We start from the raw sequence: 25442 nt of genomic DNA on the forward strand, positions 1-25442 counted from the left end.
TTCTCCCACGTGCCACCAAGACATGGAACACCCTCCCCGTCCACCTACGACTAACCGAAGACCTACTGACTTTCAGGAGACAACTGGCTTTTCGACCAGTAGCAGCAGCACGACCCCCACCCCCCCCACCCCCCCTCCCCCCAGTGCCTTGAAACCCTTGCGGGTAAGTAGCACGCTTTACAAATTAACTGATTGATTGATTGATTGATTGATTGATTGATAGAGAGAGATCCCATACTCCAACCTGCTGGTGATGAGGGCTTAGGTGATGGTCTTTATGGTGTTGTTCGGTAGCCAGTTGTAGATGTTTCTCAGCATCCTCAGGGCATGGAAGCACATGGGTGGACATGTCCTTCTTGTTATTGATGATGATCCAAAGGTTTCTTGCATGTGGTATAGGGGTAGGGGTGTTATGAAGTGTATAGTCCACTAGGTGGAGCCCTACTGTGAGACATGCTTCCTGAAAATCACCACTTCTGTCTTATCTGTGTTCAGCTTAAGACAGTTGGATTTTATCCAGTTGGCCACATTGGCCATTCAGGTGGGGAATTTGTTCCTTGCATGGGGTTTGTGGAAGTGGGACAGTATCTGTTGCATGTTGTCAGCATAGGAGAGGATATTACTGTCATGTGCGTGGATGACTTTGGTTAGTGGGATCATGTAGATGTTGAAGACGATGGGTCTGAGTGAGGAGCCTTGAGGTACTTTGCAGATGAGTTCCAGGGCTTCAGAGGAGTCAGGGGGCAGTGTGGCTGCTTGAGTTCCTCTCGTTAAGAATGTGCAGATCCATTGGTGGGGAGATCCCTGAATGCCTGCCCTGTGCAGTTGTCTCGATCAGGGTGGGGTGGGAGACCATGTCAAACACTACAGAGAGATCCAGTAAGATGAGGACCTCAGTTTCTCCTCTGACTAGGACTATCCAGATGTTATCTGTTGGTGTGATGAGAGCTGTCTCTGTGCTGTGGTTGGGTCTCAAATTAACTGCGTGGTGTTGAGGAGCTGATAGCTTACAAGATGTTTGGTGAGGCGCATGCTGCTGGCTTTCTACTGGACCTTGGCTGAGTTGAGTAGCAGGGGAATTGGTAGGTAGTTTGTGAGCTTGCCTGGATCTGGTGAGGACTCTTTGGGTAGGGTGTTGACAGCTGCGTGCTTCCTGGCTTCTAGGAAAGTGGCTTTGTTGATGGAGGTGCTGAGGATGCAGTCATGATCTTTGCTGATCAGGGAGAGTACTTTGTTGAAGGCATGTTAGGGGAATGGGTCTGATGTGGACTTTATGATTATCGTGCTTTTGTCTGTAGTGATAGAGTTCAATGTGGTCATTATGCCTTCTTTGTGTGACATTGGCAGACTGGCTGCAAGGTTGCTGGGATCCGGTTGAGGGCAGAAGTTGTCATACATGGCTGTGATTCTGTTGTTGAAAACATCTGAGAGGTTGTTGCATGGTTCTTGAGATGGGGTGGTGTTGCTGGCAGTGGCTGTGGGTGTGGTGAAATCATTTATAATGGAGAAGATTTATTTGCTACTGTTGGAACTGGTGCTTAGGTGCTCTGATAGGGCTTTCTGCTTGGTGTTATAGATTTGCTGGTGGTAGCATCTCAAGGCAGACTTGAAGGTGTCCCTGTCCATGGCTTCTTGGATAAGTTTCTAGTTACATTCCAGTTGGTTGCAGTGCCGCTTGGTCATCCTAAGTTCTTCTGTGTACCACCTGACCTATGTTTGTGTTCTTGATGTTTGACTTTGTTTGCAAGGGCGCAGAGAGTCGCTGTAGGTGGTTATAAGGTTATTGTAGTTCTTGATGTCTACCGGTATGTCGCCTGTATGTGGTATGGTAGTTCATAGGGAGGAAGGAAGTCCAATCCTTCTGTGCTGTATTCTTCCAGCAGCAGAGGGCTGGGCATGCAGTGGTTGGTATTCTGTGGTGTGGGATGTTGATTATGAAACTGACAATTACGTGGTCGGTCCAAGGGATAGCTGTTAGTTTATTGATAGTGATGTTAGTGGATGTGGTCCATAATGTGTCCAGAGGCGAGGCATGGGGGGTCAGATACTTGCTGAGTGAGTCTGTGGTTTCCAAGACTTTTAAGGTGGGTGACTAAGTTGGGGTTGGTGAGGTCCTCTAAGTGAATGTGGAGGTCTCCTAGTAGGATGAAGGTGCTGGAGTGATGATTAGTGGAGTGAGAATGTCTGAGATTTTGCTGGTTAAGTTGGTGCAGAGTCCTGGGGTAAGTAAACCACGGTGCTGCATAGGATGAAGTTGGTGGTGATTTGTAGTTTGAATGTGACGTGCTCCATGTAATTGGTCTCAGTGTCAACAGAGGTAGTGCATATGATGGTGTTCTTGAAATTGATGCTGATTCCTCTCCCGGTGCTATGTTGTTGGTCTTGTCTGACTAACTTATATCCGGCAGGGATGAATGTGGCAGTGTCTGGTGCTAACGCTGGGATCAGCCATTTTTCCATGAGGAAGCGGAGATCTAGGGCAGAATTGTCCAGCAGTTCCCAAATGTTGGTGGCCCGTTTGCTGAGCAAGCAGGTGTTGAGGAGTATGCATGAGAGAGTGGAGTGAGTTGTAGGTTTGTTTGATTGTGTTTGGGCGGGTGGGGTTCTTTTGATGGAGTAATGATTCTGGGTGTGAGGGTGCAGGTGTGGTAGCAGAAGGAGCAAGTGGAGGCTCCTCCTGTGTTATTTGGTGTGTTGTGGCAGCAGAGCAGTGAGTTATTGCCGTGGTTGAGGGGGTCAAGAAATGCAGCATGGTAGCAGTGGATCAGGTAAGGACCAGTGTTCTTGCAACTGGGAGTGTTCCAGGCTCAGATGGGTGAAGATGAGCATGCGTTTAGCACACCTTTGGCGTGCCTGTGTCAAAGGCTGTGCGCAGCTGCCCTTAATCAGGCCCTGAGAGGGGACAGGAGCGCAGGGGACAGTGGATGGTGCTGGGAGGGGTGTGAGAGGCAGAAGAGTGAGAAAGAATGGGAAAGGGTGAGTCGCAATGCGAGGAGCAGGTAAGAATTGGCGGGAGGGGGATCAGAAAGGGTAGGGAAAGGGTACAGAGGCAAGAGACAACAAGCCACAAAAGAGCAAACAGTGACAAAAACAAAGGGCACACAATAAAAAAATTGTGGCAAAACAAAGAGAAAAACAGTGGCAAAACCGAGGACCCAAAACGTAGTAATAGCAAGAGAGTGACATAGAGAGCGAGTCAGCAAACGCGAGGTGGGTGCCTCAATGCTTCAGGAGGGGGTGTGCAAGGCCTTTGGCTGGTCAGAGGACTAGATCCATGTTAGTCCTAGGGGGTAGGGCTGTACAGCAGGGTCGTAACACAGGCGGAGGGGTCCCGAGCTGCAAGGGGCCCCCTCTGCCCAGTACTCGGGCTTTAGAGCTCCGGATTAAATCCGCAATGGGGGCCTCTCGGTGTACCTTGCAGGGGGGCCCCCTCAGCTTTCATTACGCCAGTGCTGTACACTTTATCCAATATATAAAGAACAGTAAGGGTAAAACTTGAGGTGAGCAGAAAATAGGCGGAAGTTGTAGGAAATAGTGCACAGATGAGGCACATTACTACCCTGGGAAGCTCATCATGGGCCGTTCCAGACTGTCTCAACTAAACAGTGAAGATGGTACATGGTGAATGTGTGAGGCAGGATCTGGATAGCGGGAGAGTTGGTACCATGATCAGTAGAGAATTGAATATCTGTATCATAAATTTATGGCTTTAATCCTACTTATGGAGGTGCAACACATAACAGTACAGAGAACCACTGCATCATATCAGTATGCCCCAAAGGTCTTGGTTACCCAGAAGATAACTGGGTCATGTCAGAGTCCTCATCGGTTGCCTGCACTGAGGGCACATTCTTATTTTATGCCTGGTATGACTTTCCAAGATGGTTGCCTCTTGGGATTATGTAGTGACCCCCCTCCCACTGTTTCAAAGTGTGTGAGGGTTAGTCACTTTAAGGGGAATGGACATACTGGCGTAATAACAGTATTATAGGCACTTTCATATATTTGAGAACCTAGTATTCACAAAAGAGTCATGAAGCACAGAGCTTGTTGTTTAAGCTTGAGATCTGGCTTCATATAGATGTTGCATCGAAAGTCACTTATCATTGTCCCAGATATGGAATTCAAAGTAGATGAATCTCTTTCTGCCCTACATTCCTTTGTTTGAACATGTACTGGCTGTAAAGTTATACTATTAATGGCACATTTTCACGTGTTTGCTACAGGACTGATAACATCAATATATAACTCATGTATAGCTGCTGTATCAGGGAAAATTGTATCAGGATTGCAGGTCTGAATTGAGTATGGACGCTGAACTGCACACAGGAGACTACTTACAGTTAGATGAAGAGCTACCAGTAGTTCACAAGCTACTTGTTGAAGAAAACTGTTGTAGTCTGTCCCACTGACATTATAGCCACAGCAATACCAGAGTTGGTGCCCATTGTTGTTGAAATGCCGGATCTGTCATAAAAGGCATATTGGGACATATTGGGGGGAGACCGTGCATGCAATTCTGTATGCATTCGGAGCAACAGAGCATATCTATTGTAAACGTACAGATATACAGACAGCAAGTGTTGGAGGGTGCAGACGATATATGTTTGTTATAGGTGTGCATGTGTGCCTTCGTCATTTATTTACCAACTATTTATATGTAGGCCAACTATGACAAAACTTCAAAGCTATAAAAATGCATGTTGCAACAAACATAACAGTGGTATGAATGCTGTATTAAACACAATTCTATTCAGAATGTGGGAGCAGTAAGTTATCAAGATAAAAGATTATGTTAAAGCAGATTAATTTGGTATTCTTTTTTAACACAGGCTAGAGTGAATACATTTCTGGGTTAGACAATGGGTGTACCCCTTTCTGTGGCATTTTGTGTTAGGAAGGACAAATTATAAATACTTTAGGTTTCAATTGGACGCCTGTATAAAGTAATGGAACTCTTGCCACCACATGAAGGGCTGACCTGACAGGTGTATGATCAATATTCTGATAATCTATACTTCAGAGCACATCATTTTAAAGTCAGTTTTAGGGATGTGGAAGTTAATTCCTCAGAGTACTGTCAGCTGGAACAGAGTAATTTTGGCTAGATTACTAATATGAGAGTAAAGGTTAAGTCTAACGTTCAGAATTAATCCTAAAAAGATTGCACGTTAATTATATGAAGGGTTACAATTAAGGAATCTACCCATGATTTGAGAGAAGCTATTCAATGGTAGGATAAACCAGCCTCTATTTAGTTCCGGATAAAACTGGAAGTAAATGGTAAGAAAGCCCTGAGTTTTCAGAAGAGGCAAACACAAAGAGATTAATAGGAGTAGATGCAGGGATAGAGGCCCGGACATAACCTTGTGATAGAGGTCAAGGACATTAAAAGAAGCTTCCAATTTTTATTTGTTAATAATGCTAAATAGGAGGAGAACCACTTCAATACAATCACAATCCACATCCTCTAGTATTTTTGTGTCTATAGTACAGTGTTATGATCAAGGCTATTAAAACCAAGTGACAGATAGAAGGGGATAAGTAGATATGAGTCATCAGACTTAAGAAATAATAGAGTATCATCAACTATTTTCAGCAGATCCATCTCTTTGTAACAGTCTGATCTATGTCATGATGGAAGATCATCTAGTAGGTGCTTGTATTCCTGAATAAAATACTTGAGGTGGGTATTTACACAACTTTCAAGTTTTCTGGCCAGAAACTGAAACATTGTTCTCAGACGGAATCCTGGGGGTTTGCTTTTTTATTTGAGAGATGGGAGACATGATAAATGGTTCAACAAATGGAACCTCACTCTAGATGAAGGAAATGAAGGAAGTGCTGATCTGATCTGATCAATAAAGGGTGAGATTGTTCACTTTTTGCACACATCTGATAAAATGGGTCCAGTAAATCATTTAATTGGTGTCAGATTGGAAATGGTACTAACTAATTGCATTTGGCAAATTAAATTAAATGCTAGCTAATTAGTGGAGAATTTGCTTTATAGGGAATTGAGACAAGACTTCATCCTGTGTTTGTTTTATGGCTAGCTAAATAATATTAATTTTTCGTTAAAGAAAGTAGTCAAATTCTAAGTTTGTAGTTCAGTTTTAGTTATAAGGTTTAGAAATCAATTTAGTTGTCTTTTTTACAAACAAAAAAATTGAACCTTTAATTGCAGCAGGTGACAATTACCCAATTCACATCAAAAAGGCTGTGTGCTTCCCTATAAAGGAAATACGTAACACTGAAATAAGAATAAACAATGTCTGTGAAACTGCAGAATGAGACCCAATGGGAAAAAGGTCTGAGGTGGGCTCAGGAGAAAATAGACATCCCACATCAGAGCCATTGAGTCATTTTTTCCTGCAATATTTGCCTTGTAGTTGAATTGTCATTTGGATCATTCTGTGCTCACTTTGGGATTGGAATGTGGGAGTGGGTAGAATGTTTCTGCTTGTATGTAAGTAGTTGCTGTGTTCCTGTCATGCTGCCAGTCGTGTACTCTCATGCTTAATAAACCTGATCTGGTTTACATCTTACCTGTATTGTGGCATCTTTTCATTGAACACAATACAGCCGATAGGGGCCCCTGGACCCAGTGTGCATCTTTGAATCCCTGCAGCTGTTGGACATAAAGAAAAAGAAAGTACTACTGCGTTCTTCATTGGAACAAAAAAGATACATTGTAAATAATGCTCAGTGCAAAAACTTGTTTTAAATAACAGCGTGGTACAGTAACAGTACATTGCTGGTCCCCAAGGGCCATTGGAATTTATTTGATGTGATCACTATGAAAAGGAGAATCACAAGCCCAATGTTATGTTTTCTTTTACCCACACATGTTGCCAAACATAAAAAAGCAGTGACTGTGTGGCAGAAAAGTAACAGGCAGACTGGCAGAGAATAACATCACAGGATAAAAAAAACAGTGATTGGATTATTTTTTTCTTCTAAAGGCTTTTTAAGTAACTATAAACAGAGTCAGACACTTTGAGTTGAAAAATAAATGACTTCTCATTGATGAATACGACAATATGCATTATAATGGAGTACAAGTTGTGTGTGGAACTAAAATAATTAATCATGCTGCTGGAGCCTCGTCAGGTTCTCCAACCCAGGATGCACAGCGAAAAGTATATGAAAGCATCCAATGATATTCAGACAATATTTTTCAATTTTTATCCATTATTTATTCCGAAAGTAATCAAAAAGTAATCCAAAATGAATTCCTACAAACTTATAGAGGTGCATATATCTTCATAGTTTAACGTGGAGATGACATTCCCAATGTATTTCGGGCACTGAACTGCCCTTCCTCAGCGGAACTACAATAAACGTGAATCAACAAGTAAGCATCACGTGTTCTCAGTGTTAACCAAAGTCAAGGCATAAGGTGTCATGTAGTGACCAGCTTTGCGACTCAATCTTAAGACAATATGCTCCATGCTCTACAAACGTAGTCTCCCCAGTGCCCTCATGAACTCAACAATCATCACCACGTTATTCACACCATTCAAATAATGTGTTGCACCTTCACTCACCCCTAGATGTGAGATAAACCCTAAAAAGCAAATGAAGACATTCCTAAAATCACCTGGACAGTGTAACCGCAACACGATTAAATGACACTTGACTATAGAAAAGTTCAAAATGCAACATACCTCCACCAGTGGAGTAAAGCAAGCATTGCTGCCCATGCGTGTGTGCTCCATTCAATAGTGTGTCAGATATTGGTGAAGTTAAACACATGACTGCTATCATGTGACCTTGTGCCACGTGAAACCAAAAAGAACGAGAAAAAATACTTCAAACTGTTGTGCGCCCAAGAATGGTAATTGAAAAAATACCAATACACATAAAAATTATTACTAAATACATATTCCTTAATGTGCTAAAAAAACAAATGTATATAAATAAAACGTTATGGTGTTTTATGAACTCATACATCCAAAGATAAATTGACTGACAACATGAGTAGCTGAAACGTTAATACATGATGGTTAAAACTTCAAATATACAAATTTCATTAAATTATGATCCAAATATGGACCTCCAGTGTATACTTGATATACCACAACTTCATGGATGGGTGCAGAATCGACCGTAGACAGAAACAAGTGCAAATGTGTTTCAATGAAGGAAGAATGCACTCTGACATTAAATTTTCTTCAGGTTACACTCAAGGCCAGTTGACAGCGTGCCGCCCTTGAACGCTCTCTGTCCGTGCGCGTTGATCTATTAATCATGCTGTTGGAGTATATTCAGGTTCCCCAATGCAGGATGTGCAGCGAAAAGTATATGAAACCATCCAATGATATTCAGACAGTATTTTTTCATTTTTCATTCATTATTTATTTCAAAAGTAAAGCCAAGTATTCCAAAATGTATTCCTCGAAACTTCCCTTAAGTTCAACATGCAAAGAATGGCCCACTCCCCCCCTTTCATTCATATACCATTTCCTTTCTTTTAAGTTACCTTCCGTTCTTTCATGTCTCCCTCAAGCCATCAAAGCTCATTATGTGAGATTTTGCTGCATTGCAGATAGAAGAGTCCATAATAAGTCAACCACCGCTGTGGCTGGTAAAGCTTGGGGTAGGGTTTCACCCCACAGTAATTTTTGATGACGACGATGAGCGATGCCATGGCAATAGCTAGTGAGCATAGTAATTGCGAGAAATATGTGACTTACCAGTGCCCGCCCCTGCTGTTGCTTCTCCCCCTGAACCTGAGCCTTCGCCGTCTCCTCCAGCAGTGGCGCTGAAGCCTGCATCACCGATGTTCTGTGTGGCTAGAATACAAAAACATTACAAATAATTTAGATCCCAGATACGCAATCCCAAATACAAACGCAATACAGCACTACAGCTGAGTTAGCACCCATCTTCCAAATAACAGTCTGGACATTTGATTGTTTTGTTCACAAAGTCAGACAAGCCAGGTGTGGAATAACGCTCAAAAGAAAAACCTATGGTGTTGGGTGGGACCTCATATTTGGAAACTGGTGGTGTACTGTAACTATAAATGAAAGAGTCTGTAGCACACTACACGGGAGGGTCCATGATGACCACGGCCATTGTCTTGTGAACTGAACTGTGTTAGAGCTAGGCATAAGCAGGCAATGGGAAGCCTTCTGACCAAACATACATGCTGTTTTTTTTATTTAATACACTAGCTTACTTGGGCCAGCTATCTAAATCTTCATTAATCATGATAGATAGCATCATAGGCAAAGAATACCACAATATTCTAAGGTTCTACCCTATGAAGTCCACAACAATCATAAAAGGACTTACTGGGATCTGCAGAGCCCTCTGCAGCGGTGCTGGTGGTCGGCGCTGGCTGACCAGCTTGCCCCAGACCCTCGGAATCGTCCCTCTTCTTCCCCTTGGGTGCTGATGAAAGAAATTAAGACGATAAATAAAAATTAATTAGTGATTTTGTTAATAATCGCCAAAACAATGTTTTATGAAAAGCAAACACAGGCACTAAACCAGAACACCTACAGTACTGCTAATTTCTTTCTACTCGAGTCTGTCGACTGTTGTTAAATCAATTTTCCAGATCTCCTTACAAAAACTACATTTGGAACTAATTATTTCAGTTAATTATCTTGGATTTTATTCTATTTCCATTTCTCAACATCCTCGATGAGCCAACTCATATTCCCTTTTTTGCAATCATAGATGCATACGTCGCATCATCACTGTGAATTCAAATAAATAACCTGGAACTGTGCGAACTACATAAACAAAGTCACAGAGAGAACACGCTACTCAGTGATTCACTATAATGACAGACAAAACATTCTTCAATGACTTCCTAATTAATCGGCTAAAGCGAGCGCCTGATGAATGCAATTAGATAGCGGCACCTGCCTAGCAGAAACTAGAAACTGGATCACACAATAATACACCAGCATAAACTTTACTAAACATAACTTACCTTTGAAGGTGAGCAGCATGCTATTCGGATTTTTTTTTTTAGCATTGTAGAACACAAACACAACAAAAAATGAATACTCACCGAGCCCTGGGATCTCAACGCCTAGCAGTTCCTGTTCCCGGTCGAGAATGTCCGCACAGCGGTGTGTCAGCTACTGGCTGTTGTGCTAAACGTGGCTGGTGCGGCGCATAATGCCCCAGCGCCGCTGATGCTCACACGGGGATAGCTGCTACCGGGCCTGCTGCCTGTTGCCAGCAAAGAGGGGCGGTGCGCTGCACCAAATAAACTAGTGATGCCACCTCCTCCTCTCCAAATATTGCCCCGGGCTGCACACTGGGACAGCGGCGCCGCCCGCATGGAAGACGGCCCTTTGCCATGGCGATGGGTGGGGAAATAAACTAAGAATGGAAAGGAAGGGAAAGTAAAGAATTAAGAAATAAGGAAAGAAGGGGAAATTAACTAAGTCACAAAAATACAATTTTTTTTTTTTTTAAACATAAAATACACAAACACAAAGACGCAAACTATTGTAAAAAGTGAAAATTTGGGGTAGAAAAGTAATAAAGGAGGAGGATGACAAAGATTAACAAGAGATTCAAAATTAGGCCCAGCGCCATAACAGAGAGAAGAAAAATAAGATAGCCACGCCGATGGGGACTGCAAGGTGCTGTTCGCGTGTGAATTAGAATGCAAGCACACTTCAGGACTACACAGTGCCATTTCTGCGGGATTTTGGAGCACACAGACACACTACGCGCTCCCAATGCAACGCAAATGGCCGCCGTTTCGGTTCAACGGGAGGGGAAGGAGTGGATGGCCCGCCGGGGGCTGGTGGATTTGTGGAGAGAGGCGCACCCTCACAGCACTCACTATACGTTCTATTGACATGTGCACCATACTTATGCCCGGCTGGATGACTTCATAGGCTCCTTGGAGGTCCAACCGCTCATGCGGGACATAGATATTATACCTGCCGCTGTATCGGACCATGATGCAGTGATAGTGTCTCTTGCTGTTCCCCGGACTACGATAACGGGAGGTAGATGGCGCCTGCGAGAGTCCCTCCTGCAGCGGAATGGGGTGGCCCAACAGCTGCACAAACGCATCACGGATTACCTGGCGATTAATGATACGCCGGACACACCCTTGACGGCAGTTTGGGGGGCGCTAAAGGCAGTCTAATCAGAACTAATCTCCATTTCGGCGGCTGAGGCTAAAGAGCGTAGGGAGAAGCGGGAATCCTTTGCGGCTCGGGTGGTTGAACTTGAGCGGGTGCACAGTCGCACAGGGGCTCCCAGGGTGTGGAAGCAATTGAAAACAGCCAGGGCACAACTTGCTGGCCTCGATATTGATCGAGCCGAATACGCCACTTTCAGGCTGCGCCATGCATACTATGTGGGGGGGCGATAAAACAGGGCGCCTCCTCGCCAGTGCACTGCGCGCTCGGGTACAGCAGTCGAAGATCACAACTCTTTATAGCGCCCACAGAGAGGAATTGGTCGGTGATGACCAAATTACTCAAGCCTTTAGAGTCTTCTATGCCTCACTGTACAGCGCTTATCGACACCTTGACACCGATGGGGAGGCGTACCTGAAGGGGGCGGCAATGACGGCGCTTAACGCGGCCGGGGCTGCCACGTTGGATGCACCGATCAGAATAGAGGAGGTGGTGGGGCGATTTCTCGCCTCAAGCCTTTGAAGTCGCCTGAGCGGGGTTTTATAAAATTTCTGCTCGGTGCTTGCACCTCTTCTAACGCGACTTTTCAACTCATTCCAGGGCCCTGGTTCGATCCCTCCTGATATGTTGGAAGCCGATGTCATTGTATTACCCAAACCAGGTAAAGATGCTACCCAATGTGCCACTTATAGGCCTATTTCCCTCCTTAACCTGGACCTCAAAATCTTTACGGGGGTGTTAGCTTCCCGACTTGGTCCACGACTACCCGGTATTATCGAGCCGGATCAATCTGGCTTCATCCCCGGTCGACAATGTAGCGACAATACCAAACGTCTGCTGCACCTTATAGATAAGGCTCACTTCGAGGGGTTGGATGCCGTGCTTTTGTCTATAGATGCCGAGAAGGCGTTTGACCGGGTGGACTGGGGCTTTTTGGATCAACGCTGACTCACTTCGGCATCGGGAGGCGCTTCCGCGCATGGGTGGCTAGCTGCTATGACACGCCTAGAGCGACGATCCGTTTTAACGGTACCAGCTCTGGGCCTTCCAACATCCGGAAGGGCACGCACCAGGGGTGCCCTCTATCGCCCCTCCTTTTTGCGCTGTATGACGAACCTTTGGCACAGCGGATTCGTGACAACACTGACATTACCGGCGTCACCTTCGGAGGGGAACAACACACCGTTAGTTTATACGCAGACGATATTCTGGCGGCGCTGGAGAACCCGGAGAGGTCTGTACCCGCCTTCTTGCAGGAACTGGAGGCTTTCGGGAGGGTCTCTGGGTTTAAAATGAACCAATCGAAGTCCATGCTCTTCCCCTTGGGCAGCAACACGCACGCAGTCCGCGACACGGTCTCCGGATATGGTAGTCTGCAACTCCAGGACTCCATCCCGTACTTGGGGATAGTTCTTACCCCCTCCACCGAGCGGACAGTCAGTCTGAACTACACGAATATCTCTTCCCAAATTCAGGGTGACCTTAAGCGTTGGCAGGGGTGACCCCTCTCCTTGCTCGGGCGCGTCGCCGCAGTGAAGATGTCCATATTACCAAAACTTCTATATATTTTTCAGACCATCCCGGTGCTTCCACCTCCGGGCTCCATACAAAAATTACAAGATGCAGTGCATCAATTCATATGGGCAGGGAAGCGGCCGCGTCTACGCAGAGACCTCTCCTACCGATCTCTGGACGAGGGAGGCCTAGGGATTCTGAACCTAGTACATTACTATAAGGCAGCGCAATTGCGGTACCTGGTGGAGTGGAGCCGTCCAGAGTCGGAGAAGCGATGGTTATTCCAAGATAGGGCGATGGCGCATACATCGCTTTGGAAGTTACCCTTCCTACGGCGTCCTGATAGGCCGGCCTACCTACAGAAGTCCCCCATCACTCGTACAGTACTGCGAGTGTGGGACACAGTCGCGGTAGGGAGGGGGCTCACTACTTTTCCATCCCCGCTTACACCACTGTTTGATAATCCTGAGTTCATCCCGGGATTAGAGAGGGGGGCCATTCAGCAGTGGCGATCGTCCCCATGTCGCTCTGCGGGCCATTTGCTTGACCTTGAGGGCTTTATTCAGTTTGGAGATCTGTCAAAGTATCATGACATTACGGCTCCGCTCAGATATCAGTATTTTCAACTTTGGCATTGGTTGACTCAGCCTGCAATACGCCCTTTAGTTAGTAGAAAACTGACCCCTTTTGAAAAATGGCTGCTATCTAGGGACTCGGATCGGATATTGATCACTGATCTGTATAAGATGATCTGCCCGACGGTCACTGCGCATCCTTCAGCCGGTCAACAGCGCTGGGAACGGGAACTGGGAAGAAGCTTTTCCGTGAAAGATTGGCAGGCAATATATTATAGGGCCTCCCACACAGCCAGAAACACTGCTAGCAAGGAGACCGCTGTGAAGGTGGTTACTTACTGGTATTTGACTCCGGTCAGGTTACATAAAGGCAACCCTAGCCATAGTTCTGCATGCTGGAGGGGCTGTGGGGAGGAGGGCCCTTTGACCCATCTACTGTGGGAGTGTAGGGAGGTGACGGATTATTGGACAGCAATTCTCAATGAGGTTGATAATCATTTTGACACCGAAATTCCCCGCTTCCCGGCTTATACGCTTTTAGGGCTACCCAACGCACTCACTTTACCCTTGAAGTCGCTTCGTGGACGTCAGATGGGCCTGGCTCTGGGCGCGGCGGTACGGCACATTATCTCACTTTGGGGAACGAGAACGCGACCTACCCACACGGGTTGGCTGAATCGATTATGGTACACAGTGGGTATGGAATGCATACAAGCAACCCTCACGCAGTCCACTGCTTCCTTTCAAACGGCCTGGCAACCTATCCTATCACTCCTGTCAACGGAATTTATTGAAGTCACTTGTCCCAAATATCACCGTCTTTTGCGCATTACCGATGCCTCGGCATCCGGCGTCGCCCCTGACACTCGATAGAGAGCGATGCACCGATGACAGCCTTAGGTGACAGGACACGGCACACCGGTTGGGTGGGGAGGCTCCCAGGGAAGGGGGGCTTGGGGTTGGGGTCGTTGGTTGGGGGGGGGCTAGGGCATTGGAACCTTGACCCCGCTTGCACCCAGGATAGTCCGGGACTTTATTGACTTATTGCTATGGCTTGCGGTGGTGGCAGCGGGGGGGTTCCTGGGGTTCCTCCGCATTGTATTAGCAGAGTAATAGCTGTAATTTGCATGTCCTTGTATTGACGTCAAATTTAATAAAACAAAGTTAAGCCTAAAAACTCACTCAGATATACACACACTCACTCACCCAGTCAAGGCTTATGAATTCACTCATACAGCCACCCAGACATTTGCCCTCACAGTTACAGACCCACTCAAACACTCATGCATGCATCCATTTACTCACCCAATTAGAGTTAGGCTCTCATTCACAAACCCATTGAGACACTCATACATTGACTCACAGATCCACTCAGACACTCATACATCCACTCTTGGACCCACTCAGACCCTCATACAGTCACTTACACAGCCACTCACAGACCCACTCAGAGATTTATACATCCAGTCAGTTATACACTGAGACTCATATATCCACTCAAAGTCGCACTCAGAGACCCACACACCCATTGACAGAACCACTCAGACACTCACGCTGCCAGTCATAGGCCCACTGAGAGACTCATGCACTCACTCACATACTCACTCATACATTCATGCATCCACTCACTCACCCACTCAGACACCCAATCAGACACTCATGTATCCACTCACAGATCTAGTTAGACAGTGCTATACGTACTTACAAATGCACAAGGGCACTCATGCACCTACTCACAGATTGAGGGAGAGACCTACACAACCAATCACAGACCCATTATGACACTGATGCACCCACTCATAGATGTACTGAGGCAGTCACGCATTATGTTACAGAAGTATTGAAAGACTGATGCACCATCTCACAGATCCCCTCAAATACGTATACAGTGAATGAGAGACTTAGTGATACAGTGATGCATGCAGTCATAGATCACACTGAAAAAGTTATGCACTGTGTTGTAGAGATATTAAGGGATTGTACCTGCTATTATACAGTCATTTAGACAGTAATGTGTTTAGTGTGTTGGTTATAATCCATTTTGAAGTTATAGGTTTGGAAATGGTGGTGGCTATTGAATGCCTACATTTGTTTTGTCATTTCGCGACATATTTGCGGTGACTGCGGCTACCGATATCTTCGCAACGCCCGGCTTCACCACAAAAATGGAAAATAGTCGTTGGAGACGAGTTTTCTGAAAACTCACCACAAAAACATGAGTTTGAAAAGTACACTAATAAAGCTCTACTGTTAAATATACTGTAGAATGTGTCTATATATAAATCATTCACTTTGTACAAACAATGCGCTCTTTGCGACTATTGACACCACCGCGACGACGTCGGTAATCGCGAATATCATTTTTTTTATAATGGTGCTTTTCTCCAAAATTGATCACAAAAAGAACAGTTAAAACAATATCTTACTAAATATTTAGACATAAACTTTATTTTAAAAATGTCTTTACATTTATTTTTCAGTATGTGAAATACATTTGCTGATCAAAGATTCTCCAAAATAAATGCGACAATGTTGTGCTGATTCACTAAACATAAAACCAGTTATTAATATACTTTTTGATAATATAAATATAATATACAATATCCAATTATAGAAAGAAAATACAAAACATTTACAGGCTCACTTAAAAAAATAGACATTACAATTAAAAAATAGAATTTAAAAAAAAACGTAGAAATGTACTGAAAAAAACAAACGTTACAGGGACATTACAATTAGGAATTATCATTTAAAAAACCTTAGAAATTCACTGAAAAAAACAAAGGTTACAGGTATTTTATAGTTAGGAAATAGAATATAAAACTTAAAACCAGTTATTAATGTACTTTTGATAATATAAATATAATATACAATTTCCAATTATAGAAGGAAAATACAAAACTTTTACAGGCTCACTTAAAAAAAATAGACGTTACAATTAAAAAATAGAATTAAAAAAAACTTAGAAATTACTGAAAAAAACAAACGTTACTGGGACATTACAATTAGGAATTATCATTTAAAAAAACCTTAGAAATTCACTGAAATAAACAAAGGTTACTGGTATGTCATAGTTAGGAAATAGAATTTTACAAAAAACTAGACATTCACTAAAGAAACCAAAGGTTACAGGGACATTATAGTTAGTCTGACATTTCACTAGTACTAAACCAGAGAAATTCAGCAGTTATAGTTCGCTGAGCTTACTATAAATCACGCCCCGCAATGCACTGCTTATCACCTCACATATTACATAACTCATGACAGGGAAAGTGACATAACTGATGACATCACTGATGACATCTCAAATTACATCACTGATGACATCATCCACAGAATCTCTGACACACCAATTCACATCCCAATATAACCTTTCACACACCCACTCCAGCCTCCACACTACCATTCTAAAAACCATTGACACACCCATATCAGTACATACCCACCCATTCACTGATTCATAGATCTACACACACATCCACTCAGTTACCCATACAGCCACTCATACACCAACTCCCTCACTAATACAGCCACTGATATATCCAATCATACAGCCATACAGCCACTCACACACTGTCAGTCACTCATAGAGCAAGTCAAACACATACTCACTCACCTATAGAGTCAATCAGACAGCCATTTAGTCATCTATACAGTTATGCACACACCCACTTACTTATTCATACTGATACTAACACATACTCACTCACCCATACAACCCCTCACACACGCACTCGCTAACCCATACAGCTGCTATCACAATCCCTCACTCACACATACAGTCATTCATATACTCAAACACTTACTTTAACATGTCCACATACTTACCCCTATACCACTGACACCTTCATTCACTCACCGACATAGCCATACACACACTCAGTCACTTATGCAGCCCTTCTCTTACATACTCACTAACCCCTACACCCACTCACTCATCCATGCAGGCACTCACACACCCTCTCACCCACCCACACAGACACTCATACACCCATAGAGGTACTCAGACAATGAATGAATGAATGAATGGTATGAATGATATAACTTTTAAAGCGCACGAATGCCCGGAGGCATTTTGACGCTAGAGAGCAAAGAAAAGCTGTCAGTCTCCTGAGTATGAATACTGTAGGATCACTGATTGAAAAGCCAGGTGTTACGTTGTTTCCTAAACACAGGGAGGAAGAGGCTGTTTTCAGTTCAGATGGCAGACAGTTCCATTGTAGAGCCGTAGCTCTGAAAAAGCTTTTTCCACCCCAGGTGGCATGTTGGCATGTTGGAAAGTAGCAACCTTTATAAGTCTGGCTGCACTGGAATGGAGAGTTCTACCACTTATGTACCACTCAATGTTTTTCTTAAAGGAGGCTGGGGCTTTCCCATAGAGTGTCTTGTAGGCTAGACAAAGTGCCTTGAAGGTGATACGATGGCTAACCGGGAGGCAATGCAGTTGCCTGATGGCTGATCTAGCGGATTGAAATTTTTGAATTTTCAGAAGGAATCATGCAGCCGCATTTTGAAGAGTTTGGAATTTCTTATGTGGACCTTTCACTTCTACCAATCAATCACCCATACACGCACTCATGTACCCACTCACCAACCCATACAGCTACTTAGACACCATCTGACAGACTGATACAGACATTCAGACAACCTAGTCAGTGACCCATACATTCACTGAGACACGTACTCACTCACTGATACAGTCATACACCCACTGATTCATCAAAACACTTTGGTGGATATATAATTAACACTCACAAACATTTTAAATACACTCACAGTCACTGAGTGATGTCATCAGTAATGTCATTTGAGATGTCATCAGTGATGTCATGAGGGATGTCACTGACGTGATTGGGGGGAGAAGTCCACTTTAGTACTGAGGCCTTCAGGAGGAAAGGGGACCTCACCCCACCAACTGTTCTCCGAGAGCCGTGGTTGCAGAGTGGTTGAGAAAGGGGGCATGGCCTCAAATGACCTCTCAGTAATCCCGCTGTATGGGGCTTACTGGGGGTAGCATGAGGCGTTGTTAGCCCCTAAGGACCCTCACCAGCGAAGGGAACTTCATCCTACAAACAGCAGCATGCCAGACAGCTGGGGGGAGAGCTTCAAAATGTGCATGTCACTTTGGCCGGAGCAAGACAGCCAGCTAAAGTGACATTCGCACATTGGAGCATACAGTCAAGCCACTGCTCCAGTCCTCTACGCTGCAATCGACAGGAGAGGACACGCATCCATTTCTCCTGGCTTGGGGGCCGACTAGTGGATGCGATGCTCCTCAGTAAAAAATAAAATGTAACAAAATAATTGTATTTTTCACATTTAGCGTGGCTTGCAGTGGGCAGGGGGGCGACACTCCCCCACCCTCATGAAGAAACGGCTGCTGCCTACTTCTGGCAGCAGAAAGTGAAAGAAAGACATTATTACTAGGAGCAAGTGAGAGGAAGAAGAAACTACTTGGACAATAAGTTCATATCAGCTCAGAGAGAGAATGCCTTATTTTCCAAACCCATGATCATAGGCATATGACTAAGTGAAGGGTCTACTTAGGAAGGATAGTAATAAAAGATCCTCTGAAGATAGATACATCGAGAAATGTAGATGACCTCCACAATGTGTAAAACAGCATCAATTACATGTGTGAAGAGTATGAGTTATGTCATAAGACCTACACCCTTACTTGCCTTTGTGACCAAAGTCAACATGTGGTGATCAGAATATTATGCATGCATAATATTGCACGCACAAACTTTTTCTACATGAATTGGGCCCAGTTTGTTTATACATCTGCAATTTAATGTAATAAAAGTCAACGCTCAAAAGTATGTGCCAAACCTATGTCCTACAAGAGTTTTCAGTAGAAAATGTTTTATAATGTGGAAACCTACAAACAACTATTCAATCATGTGTCTTGTAAAGCGTGACTACTCACGAGTAAGTGTCTCAAGGCGCAGGGGGGACTGCTGATCGGACGAAGACGCTGAGGTTCAGTCGAAGAGCCAGGTCTTGAGGTCCTTCCTGAACTGGGGTAGTGATGTGTTTGACTTAGGTGGAGAGGCAGTGTGTTCCATGTCTTTGCTGTGAAGTAGGAGAAGGAACTTCCTCCAGCCATGGTGGGATGTTGGGCAACACCAGTTGGGTGGAGCAAACGTCTCTGATGGGTGCGTGGAACTATTTAATTGTGCCTTTGTGACTAAAGGATTGAAAATATATACACTTTTCTTTATTTGCACAAAACTTTGTAAATACTAAGATTTCGCGGGTGACAACTTCAAATAAAAAAAATTTGAATAAATAAAAAAACACCCCATACCTACCATTTGTTTCGGCACTCTGTGGCCGGTGGAATGATTATTAGTCTGTGCAATAAGCCTGTGAGCGAATGATGAGCTGGGTTGAGCTGTATTTGTACTCATGTAATTAATGTCCAAAGACAGACCTGGGTGTGCTAATGCATCTCTTTAATGTAAAAATTATACCTACCTTTATAGGTCTACTAAGTCCTAGGTTTCTGGAATCATTAGGCATCGACTGATGATTAAATGTAGTCGGCAGTTCACTTTTGATATTTCTGACAATTGTGAAATAACCGCGTGTGTGGAAAATAAAACAGGTATGTTTGCTTCACAGAAATTATTTTCATATTCAGTGTAATTAAACTAAAGTCAGGTGGATGCTCTTTCCTGGTATTCTGTCAGTAATGAGCGGGTATGCTTTCCTTCCATAGCATGATGAGGTGACAGAGTGCATGACAGTACAAGCCAAAAATCAGACCAGGTGTAAAATAGGTCAATTAACAAAGCTTTTCACTGTGTTAGTAGCCCTTATGCCTGAATAAGGAGTAATGTCATCCCTGCATGCAGAGATGTCACCTAGGAATGTGAACATTCCACAAATAAGCAAGTTATCCTATATCAGCATTCCTAAATGAAACATAAAAGAGAAGTGGGCATTAACAGGAAAGTGCCAGAGCAGTCGTCAGGCAAATCAAGTGATACAAGGCAAATGAGGTGAAGACCCGCACAGTTTGCACTTACATCGTTTGGAGGACCCAGTTCTTCAAAATCTGAAAAGGTACATGAAAACCCAATGTAAAATGTGCACTATGTTAAATTAAGAGCAGGACACTAGGTTTCTGCCTCTTGCAAAGTTTTGTTCTGCATTTAAAATGGCAGGTTTCAAGAATATCATCACACCAGGCCCTACTCGGGATACAGATAGAATTTGATGTTTAATAATGGGTACTGTAAACAGAACAAGTCTCGGCAATTCAAGAGCTATTGGCGTGGTCAATGTTAATGTCTTTTAACCATGTTGAATAGCAGCACATCTGCTGTTCAGCGTGGCTGAAAGCAAAGTAAACAAGCATTTACAATGCAATGGTCTCGGCATTGTTAAAGTTAGAGCTGTTGGCATTGTTCATGACATTATTCTTGTTTATGTTTTTTTTTTAAAAAACATTATAAGAAACTGCATTGTTATTTACAATGTCAATAGCTTAATCACTCTCCAATGCGAGACCTATTGCATTTGCACCCACACACAGAGCCACCCACACAAAGCCACCCACACACAGCCACCCACACATACAGAGCCACTCACATAGAGCAACCCACAAACAAATAGAGCCACCCACAGAGCCGCCCACACACACACAGAGCCACCCACACACACACAGAGCCACACACACACACACACACACACACACAGAGGCACACACACACACAGAGCCACACACACATACACAGAGCCACATACATACAGTGAAAGCTCCAAAGGTCCCACACACCCTCAGCATCATGCCCTTTCTGTCAAGGATATTAAAATGCAAGCATCACAACAGGTAGGCAATGGGGGCCTGCACAGGCTTCTAAACACTGAAGAGAGACCACACGAACTAAGCAGTGTTTATCTCTTGTCTGGCTTTAAAAGCAGGAGGTTTCAACAGTCTGCTGCAATAGCCACACACAGATGCCCTGGTCCCCCATCATCCACACACAGATGCCCTGGTCCCCCATCATCCACACACCTTTGATACATCTGGCCCTATGCTTCTTTAGACTAGCCTTGTGGCACACCACAACACCACCAGACCCCATACCCACAACATGCCCCGAGCAGTAGCCTGAAACCCATTGAGCCATTATACAGAAACTCTGCACCGGTGGAAAAAAAGTGCAAATCCCTTTGGCACCATTTTTGCTGCTCGTGTAATATTGAAAAGGAGCAAACAACTGCATCTGCGCAAAGCACGGGTAAAGCGAGGCCGTCGTTTTGCCGTTTACATAGCAGAAATAGTGAAAATGTATTTCCACCACGTTTGAAATATGAAATAAGGGTAGTCAGTTTGTTCTTTTTCATTAGGGAGGCAGCAAGAGTAGTAAAGAATCAGTTTTGTTTGTTGGTTAAAAAAGAGCGATTCAGGAATTAGGATGTCTTTGTTTAAAGCGTGAGCCTTGGTTTTCTTACGTAACATTTCTGTGACGCGCCCCTGGTGCTGAGCTTCAAGACGCCTCGCCATTCGCCTGGTAAGTGCGTGTCACGCCTGCCATCCTCTGCTGCGCGCGGCTCTCGGGCCTCCCCTCACACCAGGAAGTGCTCCTCGGCGAGGTTGCGTCTGCCTGGCAGCGAGCGGTCAGTGTCGTAATGACGCGATCCAAAAGCTATCAGATCTGAATAAATATTTACTCAGAAACTACGAGATACCGGGCCCTGCTGGGTGATTTGGTTGAAGATCTTTCACTGAAAGTCTGTTATGCAAAATGAAACAAAGAAAGGGCGAAGTGGTGGAGCGCGCTTGTGTTTTCAACAGTGCGGCAGCACTTCCGGTCCATCGAAGGAGAATGGCATGAGAAAAGCAGAAATATAAGCGTGTGTAATCCTTCCTGCCCTGGGAGCTCCTAGAGGCATCCTGGTGACATCAGTCGTTCATTTAGGGCACCGAAGGGTGTATATTTCAGTGTAGGTTGTAGGCAGGGTTTTTCTGAACAGAGAACCTGCTATGTGGACACATCTGTCCAATGCACATTGAGGGCCTAGTTACAAAAATGTATCTTATGCGACAGATTTATGCATTAAAAAACAGACAAGACAGAACACAAAAATCGGATGTGGATTTGCAAAGACCGGGTCAACTGTAGTCCTCGCGGAGGAGTCTTCAATAGTGGCACAAGACAAGAAAGTCTTTAAGTGAAAACAAGTTTTCTAGGTAAAAAAATCATGATAATGTATGTTTAAAAACAACTAAAATTGCCTAAAACATACCAAAAACAAGCACACTACCCCGATACTACACACACCACTGCCTTTCTCCGAGGCGAAGCAGAAATGCCTCGGAGAAAGGCAGCGGCGATTTCGGATTCGGGGGAGTGTTTTTTCTTTCTCTCCTCTTGCCATTGGCTGGAGGAGATAATTAGAAAAGTATGAAAAAACCCGCCCCCGAATCCGAAAAGGACGGGGCCTGATCGGAGTGACAAAGCCTCTTCTCCAATGGCTGGCCAGCATTGAAGAGGCCAGCCAATGGAGAACAGGGGAGAAGAGGGGCGGGTTCAAGCCCCTCTTCTCCAAAACATTAAATCTCTCAACTTCCGGTTCTGCCTTCGGCAGACCGGATGGTCCCGAGACCTAAAAAGCATGAAGCCTGAGCCTGTAGACGTGTAGAATGGCTGTAGGTGTGAGCGTGTGAATTAACTGGGTGCATAATAATGTTTTAATTGCAAAATCATTACAACAAATAAAAATATCATGCCTATTTTAAAATGGGCTCTGTAGTATTCAGCAAGAAAACAACTTTTTGGTGGTTTTATACAGTGCAAACTCGGCCCGAAGGTATCGGAGCGCTGTGCATGAGCACCAGTTGCATTCATTCGTTTTAGGAACGGAGAAAGGGATTAGCACAAAATCACAGGATGTTGAGCCGACATCGAGACTCAAACCCAGTTACCCAGCTTCAAAGTCAGCTGCTCAAGTAGTTAAGCCACATGTCCTACTGTTGTTTGTAAAAGGAAGCATAGGGAACAGTAAAGAGGAAAGCATTCAGCAAACTAGAAGGCTAGCTTTTCCACTGCACACGTTGGGTTAAAATAAATGCGGGCGGTGGCAAGCAGCAAACAGTGCAAGTATAAAACAAGCCCAGATTTGCCTAGAATCAGAGGATGTTGAGGCTGCCACCAAGACTCGAACCCTGTTCCCCAGCTTCAAAGTTGGCCAATTTGGAACGTACAACACATTTTCCCCTAGTGCTTATAGACGAATACATAGGGGAACAGTAAAGAAGAAAGCTTTTAACAAAGTAGGAGGCAAGCTTTTCCACTGAACACTTATAAAAAAAATCGCATCAACAAAATGTGTAGTTTTGTAATCCTTGGTGGAAGTTTAAATTGTTGATGCGATCGTAGCTTGGTCATAAATAAGACAGAAGAGCGTCCATTGAAATCTGGCTCATGTTGCAGATGCGCAGCGCCATCATGGTTCCTTCACATGTGCCACTATTATCAAGGAAGGCGAGCAAGTCAAGGGAGCACAGCGTACAGTTGGTACAGTTGGTACAGTTAAGCGAACAACCGGAAACGGAATCAACGTTCCAGACTAGGGAGCAGTAAAGCGTGCTGTACAGTTGGAACGATATTTGGGGGGTGAGGGTGGTGGGAGGAGACAGAGCTGGTAAAAGCAGGGGCACTGTGTGGAGTGCTGAAAAACAAAGAAAAAAGTAGGTCATAAAATGGTCCTAAAACGAGACCAGTGGATATTTGCAGGTACTTGGTCCATTATCTAGGGGTAGGGGTAAACGCATGAAGAGGCATGACCATGCATGCCATGAATAAAATGGTGACAAATAATATGAGACAGGTGATGTAACAAGCAAATGGGAAGCCTGTGGGCAGGCTGAAGCCCACAGATAACACACAACACGTCTTTTCAAGAGAGAGCATACCGAGACCTAAAAAGAAATTCAAAAATTGTCACATAAGGTCAAAAATGAGAGATCACAATAAAGTAAAGGAAGAGACTAATGATTATGATAGCTAATCTCATGGTAATCTTCCCTAAAGAAAGTAAATTACAGGATGTCAATTGGATACCCGGTGTAAGTATACAATGGATACTATCAAGGTTTGTCAGAGTACCTGAAGGATGGAGGTAGTGTTATTAACAGACAATAATTTTTACAATGAACTGATAGTGAATGAGGAAATGTATGTGATTTATTATCACTACACACACCACATCTTATGTGCTAATCATCAAACAACCAGCATTTGAAAATTCAGATAACAATAGGATGTCGAGGCAACATGCCATCATAGTGATCTTGTGGGGACAAGTCACTGAGTTTTGAAGACAACATATGTCATATGTTAAGATTTGCTCAGAATGGACTTATGTACTTAAAATGTCAACTTAAGTTGTAGTGAAGTTGTAGCTAGTAGATAGTACTAGAAGCCACATATGCCTAATGCATGCTCTCTGCACATGGAAAACAACATCAAACATAAAGCAGCATTTTGAGCTACATGCATCAGATATTAGTCAATCCAGCACATAGGGCATTAGAATAATCTAGTAAACAGTTGCACCCACAATTGTTGCATGATTTTTCTTAGATAGGTGAAGCAGCATCTGTTTCATTTCAGACAACCAGACTTTTTTTAAGTATATCAACTTTGTCTAACAAAGGATACACAAAATGACCTTGACATTTCAAGGTTGTGTGCCTTCCTCTACTTCCGATGGGAAAAACTCATGGACCCATCCACTTCCTGAAGAAGGCACTAGATGAGTAAAGAATGGTGCAGAAACATGTGGACCCCGCATTGCAAACGTATGAAGCTCATGGCTTTTTAATTTTAGTGAACTAAAACGCAACTAATTAAAAGAAAATGTGTACACATCTTGTAGTACAAATAAAGTTGAATTGCAGGTGAGTCCTCATTCAGATCTTTGTAGGAGAACTGATTGGCAAGCAATCTAGGGCCACATGTAAAAAGGCTTTTTTACATGTAAAAAGCCCTATTTAGGATTTGGTAACCTATTTCCGAATCGCAAATTGGATGTGCAATTTGGTATTAGGAAGGGGTTTGTTTAGGCTGTCCTCTCCTTATACCAAATTGCAGTGATATGTGTGAATGTTTTGTAACCAAAATGCGGTCACAAAACATTCATATTTTACAGCCTACTTCAAGTAGGTAGTAACATGGGACGGGGACCCCAAGGGACCACTTCACTT

General features: G+C 43.9%; 1 long non-coding RNA gene across 3 annotated transcripts in view; it reads right to left on the bottom strand.

Annotated features, from left to right (window-relative positions):
- LOC146865421 (uncharacterized) overlaps positions 1–25442 on the bottom strand; it is a 249525-nt gene that overhangs the window by 109692 nt on the left and 114391 nt on the right. For 2 of the 3 annotated variants that reach the window (XR_014976637.1, XR_014976635.1), the window contains exons 2-4: positions 9304–9402; positions 8700–8798; positions 6550–6631 (exon numbers count right to left, since the gene is read on the bottom strand). This is a non-coding gene — a long non-coding RNA (uncharacterized LOC146865421). Of the gene's footprint in view, positions 1–4341; positions 4468–6549; positions 6632–8699; positions 8799–9303; positions 9403–25442 lie in introns of all 3 variants that reach the window. The other variant, XR_014976636.1, reaches the window with a different exon arrangement.

The sequence above is a fragment of the Triturus cristatus genome, chromosome 2_1, assembly GCF_964204655.1.
Source record: "Triturus cristatus chromosome 2_1, aTriCri1.1, whole genome shotgun sequence".
Taxonomy (NCBI): domain Eukaryota; kingdom Metazoa; phylum Chordata; class Amphibia; order Caudata; family Salamandridae; genus Triturus; species Triturus cristatus.